This window comes from Camelus ferus, chromosome 6 (genome assembly GCF_009834535.1).
Source record: "Camelus ferus isolate YT-003-E chromosome 6, BCGSAC_Cfer_1.0, whole genome shotgun sequence".
Classification (NCBI taxonomy): Eukaryota; Metazoa; Chordata; class Mammalia; order Artiodactyla; family Camelidae; genus Camelus; species Camelus ferus.
Window position 1 is genome coordinate 21,160,598 of NC_045701.1, and position 13,557 is coordinate 21,174,154.

At 34.0% G+C, this 13,557-nt stretch overlaps 1 protein-coding gene across 2 annotated transcripts in view; it reads left to right on the forward strand.

Moving 5' to 3' along the window:
* The window catches only part of TTBK2 (tau tubulin kinase 2), a 117,209-nt gene that overhangs the window by 35,224 nt on the left and 68,428 nt on the right, over positions 1 to 13,557 (forward strand). The window contains exon 2 of one of the 2 annotated variants that reach the window (XM_032481408.1): positions 5,340 to 5,451. The exons of the other annotated variant lie outside the window; for it this stretch is intronic. The gene's annotated coding sequence lies outside the window, so the exon portion shown is untranslated. The remainder of the gene's footprint in view (positions 1 to 5,339; positions 5,452 to 13,557) is intronic. 2 annotated transcript variants of the gene reach the window in all.

Below are 13,557 nucleotides of genomic sequence, written 5' to 3' on the forward strand. Positions count from 1 at the left end.
ACTTTGTGCTTTGTTGATGATCAGTGATTTTGTGAATCCATTAAATTATATCTATTGGAACATAGAAATTCTTAGTCCTTTATTCCTCATCAAAAAAAAAAAACATGGTGTGAGAACATATTAGAGGTTGTTTATGTTAAACATGAGGAAAATTTGGGGGTATCTCTATTATTGGAAAAGTTAAATAATGAACTGTGGAAACTCTTCAGGTGACCAGTTTTAAGAATGGGTTGGAGAGTCTCATTGGAGAGGAAACCCATGTTCCAGTTCTTCTTCTTTTTTTTAATTAATAGACTTTACTTTCTGTAATTGTTTTAGGTATATAGAAAAATTGAGCAGAAAAATACAGAGTCCCTGTCTGCAGTTTTCTTTCTCTACTGCATTAGTGTGGGTTGTATTAGTGTGGTACATTTGTTATAGTTAATGAACCAATATTGATACATTATTATTAACCGAAGTCTGTAAGTTATATTAGGGGACTCTTTTATTAATAATATAAACACTAGAGTCTTAAACATCTAAGAAAATTATTTCTCAATACCATATAAAATCTAACAACCGGTGTTTAATTTCTCCCTTTGTCTCAAAAATAGCCTTTTACAGTTGAGTTGTTCAAATCAAGATTCATATACATGGTAGGCACATTGCATTTGGTTGACATATTTCTTAAGTCTTTCTTAATCTGTAAGAGTTCCCCCTCCCCAGCTGTTTTTGTTTGTTTGTTTTCTAATTTTGGCCTTGCCATTTATTTTTTGAGAAGTAAAGTTCTTAGTTTAGTAGAATAGTCCAAATTCTGGATTTAGCTGATCATATCCTTACAGTGTTGTTTAATGTGTTCCTCTAACCTCCAGATTTCCTGTAAATCTGTAGTTAGACCTATGAGAGATGAGATTCATGTTGTTTCTGGCATAAGTACATGATCTAGATCCATTGTCTCCATAGGGTTGCAAAATGGTGAATTTTCTGATTCTTTTATTCCTTCTAAATTTGTGAACTGGAATTATTCTACAGAGTAGAACTTTATTTCATCACCTGTTTGTTTCCCCTGAAATATAGTTACTACAAGAAGGGCAGGATAAAGTCTTGATTTTTCTTCTCTTTTATTTACCAATTTTCAAAATAACGAATTATGCCTGTATGTGACCAGTGAGTTGTTTTCTGTTCTGAGTATCGCTCTGAGGTCATGGATTTTTATATATTTTATTTCAACCTATTGCTGTCATTATTCTCTTCTGGCTATATTTCACCTTTTTTTTTTTGGCTAGTAGAAGCCCTTTCAAGTTGGCTGCTTGTCCTTCTGGTGTGACTTCAGTGTTCTTTGAGATCATCCTTTCTTTTTGGCACAGAACATCAGGCTTTCCTTGAAATTTCCCTGCACCATACTTGGAATCAGGAACCGTTTTTCTCCAAGAAGCCCTGTTTCCTTGTGTTGGAAAACAATTGAGATCACAGTATGGGCAGTAGGACATTAATTGCTACTGGACCAACACACTTCTCTCAGTAGTTTTTTTTTTTTTTCCTCAGATTTTAATAAATACTAGATTTTGCCTGGTTTATTCTTTTTTTTTTAAGAACTAAAAACTTTTATTTTTCTTAGAATATCACTAAATAGCAAATGAACACTGCGACAAGTGAGAGACTGCAGAAGAAAGGGGAAAGCTTTATCGATGACAGCACTTTTCTCCTGTTTTTTAACCTTGAGGTCCCGCATTTTCATTTTGCACTGAGCCTCACAAATTACGTAGTCTTGCCTGGTTTATTTTTATGTGCACTTTTCAGTTTATCTACATTGTTCATTTTATTTTTAAAAATTCATTTGTGTTCTCTTTTAAATTTGAAGCATCTAAAAGGATGGGAATTATGTACATTTAAACTTGATGTATTATGCTTAGTGCCACAATGATAGCAGAAAGTGGCTTTGTATTTGGTGATAGTTTACATTTGTAAATGGAGATGTGGGGGAATAGGACAACATTAACTCTTCTATTTCTGGTTGTTATTTTCTTCATAAACTTCTTCTTTTTTTTTTTTTTTTTTTTTTTGGTAAGAAAAAGAAATACTAAGATTCTGGAATAGTTTGTTAAAGAGTGTTATAAATACCAGTTGATAAAGTCACCTTTGGATGACTAGAGCTTAAATTCTTAAAACCATATTATATAGATACTCAATTCTTCATTGTTACAAAAGACAGTCACTTGGGTCTTCCAGAAAATGATTTCTGTTTGGCTTAGAAGTTTTTTTATCTTTGCATATAGTTGGGTCTAATGTTTTGGGAATTCAGAATATTGTAAAAAGACTAAAATTTGTATCTTTTTATTAAAGGAAGTCTTCCTAGGATCTTTAAAAGCTTATATTTTCCCCTTGTTTTCAACTGATACATAAATATATATCAGCGTAAAAATGGTTTCTCTTTAAAAATATTCTGTAGATGGGATTTCTTACTAATTCTTATGTGTGTTCCCTCCATAATGTGTTTAATCTAATGAAGTTTGTTGTATTTAAAAATCATTACTTAAATGAATGAATGAATGACTAGAAAGTTGTCCAGCCTTTCTGTCCTATTTTAGCTCTTTACTTGATGCTGTGAATGATCAACATTCGTCTTATCTCTTGTGCTCTTTCAAAGCACCAAGTTGGGTAAAACTGAGGTTTTCCTCTTTATATATTACCTTTGATGAGAAAGTAATTAATTAGAAGCTTATTTAATTATTTAGAAGTTTTTCTCCTCTAGATCCTCTAAAAGCAAGTGAAGATCCTATTAATATCAAGAAGTAATGGAGAAAATGCCACAGTTTGATAACCAAATAATTTTATTATTCTCAGTTGAAATAGTTAGGAATTAATTTTTCTTGCCTCTTACAAATACAGGAAAAAATTATGCCTTTCCTTATAGCTCATAAAGAGGAAGTGATTTTAATTTGACTTCTGGAGGCCTTTTTTAAACCCTGAAATATTGGTCCTGGATTCTAATTTTGCCTTGGAGACTGCAGAGCACACGCTGAGAGTTGAGATGAAGGGTTACTGTTACAGAAAAGCAACTGAACCTCTTTTGCCTTCCTTGCTTGAAGTCTCCAGGTACTGCTGTAAAATATGACTACTTTCTTCCCCTAGTCATAAAAATATAAGATATATGTAATTTCCGGGTTAGACCCCTGTTACATTCAGTATAGAAGACTGTCTATGAAAGTTACCCCAAATTTGCTTGCCTTCGTTAAGCTTCTGTTCCATCAAAGGATGAGTTAGAAGATCTCTGGTAACTCCTTTTGTGGGAGAGCTTAGTAGTCAAACTCTGGGACTTAAAGGTTAGGGATAAATCCTTCCTCCTTATTATATCGTTAAACCTTTTAAAAAACCTATCATCTGCTCTTTTGTTTGTTTCAGCCTGTGTATTTTTTCCCTTTAAAGTAACTTTTGCTTGCCCTGATTAAGGTTCATCTTTTCCATCAAAGAGTGTTAGTTGATCATTGAGAACACTATCTGTTCAGTAGGTCCATTTTAACATTTCCTGACTTGGAAAATGTAACATCATCTGCCAGCTTAGGGATTTGCCTCTTCATTATTCTGTTTGGGTTTAGAAAAATGACATGTAGGAAACAGAATAGATCTAGATTCTTTTAAGGAACAGAGAGTTATTTCCTTGAAAAAGAATATAATGTACATATGTGTCTTTGTACACACATGCACATATCTTTTTATATGTGCTTTATATGTACAAAGACGGTCTGGAATTGTGTAGAACTCAAGAAGCCATTGGGAATGGTTATGTTTGGGTACTGGGATTAGATAGACCAGGAAAGGAGAAGATCTTTTGCTGTTTCCCTTTATACCCTTCAGTGCTTAAGAAATTGAGAAAAATAATGCACACATAATGCAAACATTTCTTTTATAATAAAATATAATTAAATAGTAATTATAAATATCTTCAATATCCATTATTATTCTTTATCTTTCTTCGAATTACTGAATGCTTGAAAATGCCTGGTAAATTAGTGCCATGGAGTGTAGGGCAATGTAATTGAAAAGTTGTTTTGTGTTGTGAACTAACTTTATAAATGGTTGGTAGTATTCTATTTGCAGGGAGATCTATAATTGTTTAAGTGCTTACTGTGTGCTAGGAACAGTGCTAAATGCTAGGCTCATTCATACCTATCTTGTTTTAATATCTTATGTCTGTCTCATAGCTAGTTTATGCATAAGATCTCCTTCCATTTTTTTACAATTCTTTTAAAGGGTGTAAATATTCATCGTAAAAAAATTTAAAAATCAAACATAAGAATAAAGTGAAAAGTAAAAGTTTTTTGTATCTTAGCTCCTCACTTTCTTCCAAAGTTAATCACTGCTGCTGTTTTCTTCTGATTTTTCCAGAAACATTCAATACATATTTAATCTGTCTATATATTTATCCACATATATACATACATACATATATACATACATATAAAATCATATATAATAATATTATTATATAATAACTATCATAATTATATTATATATTATATAATATGTATGATAATTATATATAATTATTATGATAGTTATATATAATAATAATAAAAACCATTATATATGATATGTCTAATGATACTGTGTGTGCGTATGTATGAAATTTCCCTCCCTACCCACGACATGTGGAATCATACTGTATATACTGTTCTGCAATTTGATGTGACCCCTTAGATTCAGACAGTAAGACTCATTTTCTATGCACTTCTGTGTTTTGCAGAGGAGTGACCCTTCAAATGTACCAGTTGGATCATGTAGCTCCCCAACCATTGCTAAAATACTTCAGGGCCTTCCTTAAATCAGATAAATCTACCCATCTTAACATGGCATAAAAGACCTTGAATTGATGGCTGCCTGCTTCTCTGGCCTCTTTTCTTGAAACTGTTAGTCATCCTGAACTTGTTTTCAACTTCTTAAACAGTTTATAGCTTCTCATCTGCGTTTGGCTTCCTCTGTCTCATATTGTGGATAACTTTTTTCTTCTCTCAAAAAATTTATAACAGTCCTAGTATTTATAAAAATCCACAGATAAAATGAGATTTAAAGAAGTAAAGCGAAGTACAATAAAGAACTTCACTTTTTTCCCTAAGCATTTAATATCCAAAAGTATATATGCTTTAAAAAATGTTATCCTATTAGCTTGCTTGTTCCCTTTTCCTCAATAAGGTTATTACAGGATTTATTTATTTTTAACTTTTAATTTCTTATAATCAAAGCTAAACAAATAGTTTAAATAGTCAGTTCTACAAAGTTTGTTATGAAAGCAGTAGTCCAGGTTCTGGTTCCAGATGAGATGGAGTAAGCACACTTCACCCTGTCTCTCCCACTGAATGCAGCTATAAAACCTGGACAGAATGCTTGGACTGGCTATTTGAGGACTCTGAAAAATAAATAGTAGGAGGCAGATTGGGGAAGAAGACCAGAATTCAAAGTACTACTGAACCGGCGGTGAGTCTACCATTTTTTTTCTTCCAGTATGCGCCAGCCTGAACTTAATGTATCCTGAAACTTGGATGTGAAAATTATTAACATGGACAGAAAAAGCACCAGGAGAAGCCCTCTAGTTCTGACTCAAGGACCATGAAAAGGGTCTCTTAATGCTCAGAGAAAATGTGGCAATCCCACATCCTTCTCTTTTTTTCTTCTTTTTTCCCTTTTCCTTATTCTCTTGCACCCCAGGCCTCAAGCAATCCTTGGCAGTGGCTGCAGTGGCCTCCGTGGGGCAGGCAGGAGCCTAAATCTCAGAGGGAAGGAAACCTTCCTTTCAGATTGGAGGAGTACGGTCTCAGGAGAATGGGGCAGATCCCATTGCTTTTCTTTTCCCTCTGCTCTTCTGTTGCTAGGCCCTGATGTGGGTGCAGTTATGGGAAATACATAGCAGAATGGAGTTAATGAAGCCCCAGCTTTCTGCTGAAAGGCTGAAAAAGGGGAGCCCCAGGAAACCAAAAGATTACAGGAGAATGAGGAGCTTGGGAAACTGATCACTTAAAGTTGCTCACGGACTCCTGAGCTGACTTCGAAGCTGTGTGTGCGTGGATCTAATCCTAAATGGCATATGAAAACATTGAGGACTGAATTATGGGATAGACCACCCCCAAGCCCCAAACTGGACTCTGCGTGGGACAATTATGGAACTTATTCAGTATGACCGCAAAGGCCTTGCAAACTGAACTGAAATTGGAGATACAACCTACAGAAAGCTGGTCAGAACTTGAAGTGTGAACTCAAGTGGGTCAATTACTGGCTAAAACAAAAACACCAACATCCTTGGTGGGACTTAAATAAGATCCAGAGTCTCATAATATAATATTTTAAATGTCTAGAATACAATCTTGCATTACTCAGCTTAAAAAGAACCAGTAAAACCTGAACTCACATGGGAAAAGACAGAAAACAGATGCCTGTGCCAGGATCACAGATGTTAAAATTATCTCAAAACGATGTTTAAAATTAGCTATTATGACCATATTCCAGGAATGAGTGGGAAGATAGAAAGTCTCAGCAAAGAAACAGAAGATATAAAAAAGAACTAGATGGAAATTTTAGAACTGAGAAATGCAATAATGGAAATGAAAAACTCACTGGATGGGCTCAATAGCAGAGAGGACATGGCAGATGAGCCGATGAACTTAAAAATAGATCAACAGAAATGATCAAATTTAAAAAACAGAGAAAAATAGTTTAAAATAAATAAATAAGCAGCATCAGAAACCTTGAGACTATCATAAGATCTAACATTTGTGTTGTCAGTGACCCAGAATGAAAAGAGAATGGTTGTAGTGTGGCAAAAATATTTGAAGAAATAATGGCATACAGATTGGAAAGGAAGAAATAAAACTGTCCTTGTTTGCAGAAGACATGATTGTATATGTAGAAAATCCCAAGACATCCACAAAAATTCTTAGAATAAATGGGCTTGACACATGATTCAAGATCAGCCCACAAAAAGCAATCATATTTCTGTATACTGGCAATAAATAATTGAAAACTGAATTTAAAAAAATCCATTTGCAATAGCTCTCCGAAAATGAAATACTTAGGTATAAATGTAACAAAATATGTATGAAATCTCTATGCTGAAAACTATAAAACCTTGATTTTGTAAGAAACAAGATTTAAGTAAATGGAGAGACATACCGTATTCATTAATTAAAAATTCACTGTAGTAAAAGATGTTGATTCTCCCCAAATTGATTTATAGAGTTAAAGCAATAACAATAAAAATCCCAACAGCACTGTTTATAGTTATAGAGAAACTTATTTTAGAATTTCTATAGAAAGGCAAAGGACCTAAAATAGCCAGAAATTTTTTTAAAAGGAAAATGTTGGAAAAAATCAAACTACATGATTTTAAAACTTAGTACAAAGCTACCACAATCAAGACTGTGGTATTAGCATAGATATATAGATCAATGAAATAGAGTAAATTCCAGAAATAGACTCAAACAAGTATGGCCAATAATGTTTAACAAAGTTGCAAGGTGAAAAAAGAATAGTCTTTTTGATAAGTGGTATTGAAACAGTTGGACATCTGTACACAAAAAGAATGAATCTTGACCTAAACCACACACATTATAAAAAAAGAACTTAAAATATACCACACATCTAAATGTGAAGTATAAAGTTCTACAGCTTTTAGAGAAGAACATAGGAAATCTTTAACCTGGGTGTAAGTGAGAAGTTCTTTTGCATGACACCAAAAGCATGATTGATAAAAGAAGAAGTTGATGAATTGGACTAAATCAAATTAAAAGTTTTGCATGTGAAAGACACTATTAAGAGAATGAAAAGGCAGATTATAGACTGGGAGAAAATATTTGCAAATCACATACTTACAAAGGATTTATATTCAGAAAATGTAAAGAACTCTGAAAACTCAACAATAAGAAACAATCCAATTAAAAATCTTTAATGGGTTTTGGCAGAGAATACAGAGTGAAAAATCAGCTCAGCAAAAGATGTTTAACATAACTAGCCATTAGGGGAATGCAAATTAAAACCACGGTGAATTACCACTGCACATCTATTAAAATAGTTTAAAACTTTTGACAATACCAAGTGCTGACAAGGATGTAGAGCAGCTGGGAACTATCGCACATTACTGGTGGGGATGCAAATTGATGCAGCATCTCTGGAAAACAGTTAAACATACACTTACCATATGTTAAATACGGATTTACCGTGTGACCCAGTAATCCCACTTGTAGGCATTTATCCTAAAGAAATCACAATTTATATTCATACAAAAACATATACATAAATTTTATATCATCTTTATTCTTTATTGTGAAAAATACGTCCTTCAAAGAGGACTAAATCAACTGTGACATAGCCATACAATGGCATACTATTCGGCAGTAAAAAAAAAGAATGAACTACTGATTCACACAATAATTCTTAATTTCTTCTTAAGGGACTATCTCTGGGAACTTCCTAGTCTGATCCAGTCAGTCCTGGTTATTTTCTACGTTCACAGCCATCATCCTTGGATCACACCTCAATGTCTTCCTGGGGATTCCCTTTGCTTCTCTTTTATATTTTATGCTTTGTTGAATCTGTTTCAATTTTTTGTTTATTCTCATTTTAGTGAACCACCCCTCTACTAGCTTCCTGAGTAAAGAGTGCATGGGAGGTATAATTTTGAGACCTCTCTTGCACATCTGAAAGTGCTTTTATCCTACCCTCATGTTTAAATGAAACACTGGCAGGATATAGATTCTACCTTATCTTCTTTTTTCTTTTTTTTTTTTTAAATTGAAGTATAGTCAATTTACAACATTGTATTAGTTTCAGGTGTACAATACAGTGATTCAGTATTTTTACAGATTGTACTCCACTTAAAGTTATTACAAAATGATGGCTCTATTTCCCTGTGTTGTGCAATATATCCTGGTTACTTATCTATTTTATACATGCTAGTTTGTTTCTCTTTTTTTTTAACATTTTTTTTGAGTTATAGTCAGTTTACAATGTTGTGTCAAATTCCAGTGTAGAGCACAATTTTTCAGTTCTATGTGAACATACATATATTCATTGTCACATTCTTTTTTGCTGTGAGCTACCACAAGATCTTGTATATATTTCTCTGTATAATGTTGTTTATCTATTCTACATATGCCTGTCACTATACAAATTTCGAACTCCCAGGCTGTCCCTTCCCACCCTACTCCCCCTTGGCAACCACAAGTCTGTATTCTATATCTATGAGTCTGTTTCTGTTTTGTATTTATGTTCTTTTTTTTTTTAGATTCCACATTTGAGCAATCTCATATGGTATTTTTCTTTCTCTTTCTGGCTTACTTCACTTAGAATGACATTCTCCAGGGACATCCATGTTGCTGCAAGTGGCATTATGTTGTCATTTTTGATGGCTGAATAGTATTCCATTGTATAAATATACCACAGCTTCTTTATCCAGTCATCTGTCGATGGACATTTAGGCTGTTTCCATGTCTTGGTTATTGTAAATAGTGCTACTATGAACATTGGGGTGCAGGTGTCTTTTTGAAGTAGGATTCCTTCTGGATATATGCCCAGGAGCAGGATGACTGGGTCATATGGTAAGTCAATTCCTAGTCTTTTGAGGAATCTCCATACTGTTTTCCACAGTGGCTGCACCAAACTGCATTCCCACCAGCAGTGTAGGAGGGTTGCCTTTTCTGCACAGCCTCTCCAGCGTTTGTCATTTGTGGACTTTTGAATGATGGCCATTCTGGCTGGTGTGAGGTGATACCTCATCATAGTTTTGATTTGCATTTCTCTGATAATTAGTGATATTGAGCATTTTTGGATATAGAATTCTAGATTGAATATAATTTTACCTCAGAAATTTGTCTTCATACTCATAGTGGTTGAGAACTATAATTCCCATTGTGATTCTTGATACTTTGGCAACTTGTTTTTCTCTTTTTTCCAGTGTTGTGCAATTTCATTATGATATACCATGGTATGGGTGTATTTTCATCTAGTGTGCCAGGCTGTGTCCTTTATTGAAACTCACTATCTGAAAGTTTTTCTTGGGAAATTTTCTTGAATTGTTTTGTTGGTGGTTTCCACCTGTTTATTTTGTTTGTCTTCTCTTCCAGATTACCTGTTATGCACATATTGGGCCTCTTGTAGTGGTTTCCTAATTCTTTTATCTTTTTTCTTCTTTTTTTAACATATGTTTGCTTATACATTTTTATAATAGGTTAGTACATTTTAAAAATACATAGGGTGATGATAAAAAAAAATTTCTTCTGTATAGCACAGGGAACTATATTCAATATCTTGTAATAATCTGTAATGAAAAATAATATGAAAACGAATTTATGTGTATATGTATATATGTGACTGGGACATTATGCTGTACACCAGAAATTGACACATTGTGACTGACTATACTTCAATTTAAAAAAATACTAGGGTGATGAAATCATTATCATTTTTTTCCATTCTAATCATAAAAGCCTGCTAGTTTTAGTTTTAGTAGCTCGTGGTGAGCTACTTAGAACCTAAGAGATTGTTAGATGGGCATCCTCATAAGCACTGATAGGAGCCTTGTTCCTTAGGCTCCTTCGCTGAATTATTTTTCCTAGGGACTTGGTTTAGAAGATACTTTCCGTTTTTTGGTGCCAGTGTCAAGTTAACTCAATCAAGCTCCCAAGATCTATGATGCATTCAAATCTAATTAATCTATTGATTTCTCTGTAATGCTTATTCTTTGTTTTTATAAGCTATAATTTGATCTTGTTCTGCCTATATTGGTCTTGTAATATACTTATTTCTTATAACAAGATTGTACATTCTCTGAAGATAGGACCTGTCCTTTATATTTTTCTATTTCCCATTGGTGTGGATATTTCATGAGTTGTTATGGGTATGGTTGGTTTTTGGTGGGGAGTGGGTAAATATGAGGAGTAAATGATAGATGGATAATGAAGCTAAAACTGGTTTTGTTGTGTCCTTAGCAGTCTGATAGTCCAGCTTTACAGAATTTCATTATTTGCTAATTTGTAATTGACCTGGAATTTGTTCTTTAATTTCCAGAGCATCCACTTTTGACTTTTTTGTTTAAAAAGGAAAATGATTGATGCTCCTTTCTGACTGAAAAGAAATTCTTTCTTCTAGCAGCAAATCATGTAAAATTACTTGCTTTTTGCATGGCATTTTACTCTTATTACCATTTAATCCTAGGATGTAGACCACCACACCACCACCTGCCATAGTTTTAAGCTCTTGAATTGAAAGCAAGAGTGGTAGATGATCATCTGAAATTGTAAGAACAGAAGTATTCTTTAGGTTATGTGCAGTTGTTAAGCATACAGCATATCTATTCCATTAAGAAAAAAATTGGGCAGTTAGAGAATGGTTTATCACTACTTGCCTTAGATAAATAGAAATCTTTTCTCATATCACAGTTAAAAGTGTGTTTAACTAGTAAGGTCTTACCTTGCCTGTAATATCTTTAGATGTTATCTGTCTATCTGAATTAAGTCTACTTCTTATTGTCTTTTTTGGGTGGAGATATCATTGATTATTTCTCTTTTGCACAGAGCTTGGTGACAGACCACAAGCATTCCCTGTAGGGCTAAAGTGATCATGAGCCAGAGGATTAAGAAAAGGCCTTAGTGGTATAAAGATCTGATTCGTATATTCAGGGTTCCTTTTGTCTTTTAGAGGATTTCTAAGAGGAGAAACGTAAGCAGAAAGTTAAAACTGGTTTGTTGATATATTTCCATCCTATATTTTCTTGCAGTCAATATGGCTCCTAGTGAACCATGCTGCCTTGCTGACTTTTTTCTCTAGTTCTCCCACCTGAACAGTAACCAGACTTTTACTGTTACTCTTCTCCAGGGCACTCTTATTTTAATTGTCTTGTTTATTTTTCCCTCCTCAGTGCCTGGGTAGGTGACTAACTTACTAAATATCTAAAAATCTAATCCTGAGTATTAATTTATTATTAGTACCTCCTACAGGTATATTTAGATTTTAAGAGTTGTATCTGATTTGAGGAGATGAGGTTGATGGAACTAATATGAGCAAAAAAGATAGAACATTTGTGAGGGAGAATTAAAAAAAAGAAACAGGCCTCATGATAGCGTATAATTTGTGTTGAACAGAAGGAAATGAGGTTTGGTAAGTAATGTGGAATGAATCTTGAATTCCAGGCTCACCAGTTTAATCTTATTTCTTTAGGCATTATTATTTATGGTTTCTTGAGTAGGCAAATGACATAATAAAAACAATTATTTGGGGGAGTTTATCCTATGAATAGTGCGTGAGCAGTGACATTATGGAACTTGTTTAACCTGGTCCAGTGAAGTGCAGTCAGATTTGACAGAATGGGTGATGTCAGGGAGAGGCACATGATAGGTGAACCTGGTCAGTAGAGCCAAGAGTTTAGCTTATATCTGTCTCCCTCCAAAATTAGTGCTCATAATCACTAAGCTTTAATGATAATAATAGAGAGCATATATTGAACCTTTACTATGTACCAGGCAGTATGTTAAGTATTAGACATACCTTAGCTGATGTCACTTGTGCAATAACTCTTTGAGAGAAGTGCTATTATGCTCTTCATAGTGGCTTGTAGACATTAAGTGGAAAAGCTGATATTTAACTCAAGCAGTCTTGAGCATGTGCACTTTTCCTCCACCCCAAGCTGAAAGATCCAGAGGTGGGATGTGCTTTAGTTATATTTTGATGGTTTCCTCTGCTTTGCAGTACCTTCTTGATTTAATGCAGTCCCACTTGTTTATTTTTGCATTTGTCATCTTTGCTGTTGTCAAGTCCAAAAAAAGTCCAAGACTGATGTCAAGGAACTTACCTGCTGTGTTCTATGAGTTTTCTGGTTTCAGGTCTCATAATCAAGTCTTTAACCCATTCTGAGTTGATTTTTGTGATGGTGTAAGATAAGGTCTAGTTTTTGATTTTTTTTAACATTTTTTATTGATTTATAATCATTTTACAATGCTGTGTCAAATTCCAGTGTAGAGCACAATTTTTCAATTATACATGAACATACGTATATTCATTGTCACATTTTTTTCTCTGTGAGCTACCATAAGATCTTGGAATTTCAAAATTGTAGAATAGATAAACAAGATTATACTGTATAGCACAGGGAAATAGATAGGGTCTAGTTTTCATTCTTTTGCACGTGGCTATCATCTGACTGTGTTCCTGTGATTATCTCTTCCATACTGTGAACTTTATCCCCATGCTCATTTCTTTCACAGTTGAGAGATGATTGCAGATAGCAACTGGAAGGGACCTGTATTCTTTCTCTTTAAAAACAACATCTCTTCTCATAATTATATGAAAGTGTTGAGCTTTTGTTCAGATTAGAACATCCCTGAAACAATTACACTTGTTAGAGTAATATGATATGCATTGATTGTCTTTGGTCTTGAATATCTAGTTTTCTTCCCATCATCAAACTGATACCAATTTGTAGATTATTCTCATTGGCTTAGAGCCGTTAATGCCCAGCCTTGCCTGAGAGTGGATCAAACCCATTGAGACAGTAGATACACAGTTGAGAAAGAACATCTGAAGGGAAATTTGTGTGCT